Genomic DNA, 2,834 nt, shown 5'->3' with positions numbered 1-2,834 from the left:
ATGGTAGAAGAATTACCTTCATACTGGGTTTTAAAAATCACTTTAGGCATTGTAATTTTTCTTAGTAAATACTTTAGGTCTGATCCTCAATGTCTTCCTCATCAGGCATACAAAAACTTTCTTTTTAAAACAACTCTGTACCAATCAAGTAGTTCAGCTTCCTTAATAGCTTGTCTTATACTACCCTCATCATTGAAGAAGTTAAGCACTTCTGAAAAATTGTTTAGTCAAATGCAGGATCAATACCTGCCAGAAAATATATAGGCGTAAGATGTCCCTTGATTTCTGTAAGAATTTATTCTACAGCCAGGAGCCAAGCCTGAGAAAACTCTGCCTGGTTTACAGATGAACTTAAACAGCTTTCCTGCTCCTTTCCATATAAGATTTTTTTTACTGTTTAATGTTTAAGGAAACAGTAACATTAAATGAAAAAAGAGTAAATTATTAGCAGTAAGATAGAGAAAAAGTATTTCTGGAGAATGTGTGCAGAAGTAGTAATGTATAGCACTTACATACCTTGTTAATTCACTGAGTTCAACTTAATTTTGAGTATCTTTTTTAAATCAGCTTCACTGTAGAGATGAGTTATTGACTCGAAAGTTGGTGTGATACACGACAGCAGAGTTGAGAATGAGACATGGAGTACTTGAAAACCTGAGTTTCTTTCTCAGGGCTGGATGTGCAGTTTACCACTTACACATAATTAATGCCAAGATGATAATTGTGCTTCTTCAGTTTGGGCTCTTCCCCACTTGAAAATGTATTTTGTTAAGTCCTTGTCATAAAAGTGCCATGAGTATTCTATAAAAAATGAGTATATGTGACCTTTCCAGCAGCCAAGCTGCAGCTGTATGATCTACATCAGGCAGACTTTCTCTTTTYATCAGGTGCTGTTTGGCTCTAAGTTACCCATCTGAATGACAAGGCTAAGTCTGGTATAGAGGAAAACTTAGCATCATTAGAAATTAGTAATTCAGTTCCATTCAGCAACAAAAGTTTCTGTAGTTCTTTCAGACTGAGCTGTATATTTTTGACAAACAAAATCAAAAATGAGACTGAAAACAGAGGCAAATCTTTCAAAGAAAATCCTTCAGATTCTATGTATCATAGACAACGCAGATATATGCAGTCCACCACCAAAAAAAATGCACATTGTTTGCACATATTTTCATCAGAAAGTATTTTGCAACCATTTGGAAAATGTCATATAAGCTTATATAACTGCAGTGAAAGTATTAATATATGCCTTCTGAAGAACTGCTGTAGCATCCACCACCTTGAGGTAAGACAGCAAATTCTTTGTTTGCATGTCTTTCATGGGCCACATCTGTTACTTACTAAGCAAAGAAACACTGAATCATCCAATATCGAGGCTCAGTGAATAGAAATAGTAATAGTATCATGGACGCAGAAGCTAGATATGCTACATATTCATAAAGAATCACTCTTGCATTTATTATACCCCTTTGCTTCAGTTTAGTTATGCAGTACAAGTTTAAGAATCCACTAGCAGATTTGTGCTGTAGAATTTCGCTAGTAATTTCCAGAATACTGGCTACTTTTTCAGCCAATACACATTTGCCTTTGTATAGGGTTGTTAAAGCTTCTTAACTCATCTCAAGTGTCTGCTTTCATGAAACTGTTGGAATTTATGAACTTCCACAGTACAATATTTTTATTGTTTATGTAAATTCAGTTTCTTGGGTTGACTTAGTTTAGGAAAAAAAGAGGGCTGTCTAATCTAAGTGTCCATGCTAGTCTGTAGACTCTGTAGTATGGTAGTGACTAGTTAATCCATGCTCCATAGCTGGAAAATTTATTTCTTCCTCTAAATGTTATATGGGAAAGAGAAGCAGTGAATTAGTCTAATGCAAGAAGTGACATTGGTTGTCAAATCAAGCCTTCTTGTGGCTCTACAAAACTCTACTGCCTGATTCTATATGCCTTTGATGTGTGCTGGCTCAACCCATATCAGTGGGCTTAGGCTAATTCCAAAAGTATTTTTAGTTAGTATGGACTTTACAGTAAAAGCAATTACACAATCTGTAAACCAAGAGATAATGTAAGGAACAGGCTTTCTGCAGTAGATCTAGGAAAAAAACTAGAGATGCACAGAGTCCCCAGACAAGCTCATGTCCTGGTAGGAGAGGTTTTCTATGGAGGAAAGTCCATGTATGTGTTCCTTTGCTACAGGATGCCTGACCCAGCTCAGAACAAAGAGAAGATATTGAAGCCGATGTTACAGAAACCACACAAAGTACTAAATATGTTCGTAGACCAGTTATTAAGTTCCTGGGCCCAGTCATTTTAGTAGGGTCTGGGAGAATAGATGTTTGAAGGATCAAGTGAGTAGGTATCCCATACTAGAAAATAAAATTGATATCCTGATACCAGCCAAGGATACAAAAAGCAAGGGGCAATTTGCAAAAGAAGTTTTGTTTTGTTTTGTTTTTTTCCCTGCAGGCATTTAATCAGCTAGTTGTTAAGTCAGGTATGTAATTGCTATGGAAAGATCTTTCTTCCACATCCATTCTTAGTTAATGCAACTGTAGTAGTATTTAAAATGACATCTTTGCTTTCAACAATTCAAAAATATGTTTTGTAAACCCTATTTAGTTTCCTAACAGTTCTCTAACAGTTTACTGTGGACATCATTTTGCCCATTTATTTTGATTTTTATTACTTTTAAGTATATGACCAAAAACATAACTACATTGAGTTCAAACTCTTCTTTGCAATATCTACTGCTAGTAATATTAAAACATATTACCAATAGGCCTTTTATCATTTTAAAAATTAACTTTAGTAGTGAATCTAACTGCAAAACTTTTGAT

The sequence above is a fragment of the Rhea americana genome, unplaced genomic scaffold (genome assembly GCF_003343005.1).
Source record: "Rhea americana isolate MKP2758 unplaced genomic scaffold, rheAme1 scaffold_503, whole genome shotgun sequence".
In the NCBI taxonomy this organism is placed as follows: domain Eukaryota; kingdom Metazoa; phylum Chordata; class Aves; order Rheiformes; family Rheidae; genus Rhea; species Rhea americana.
Note: the sequence above shows the minus strand (reverse complement) of the source record.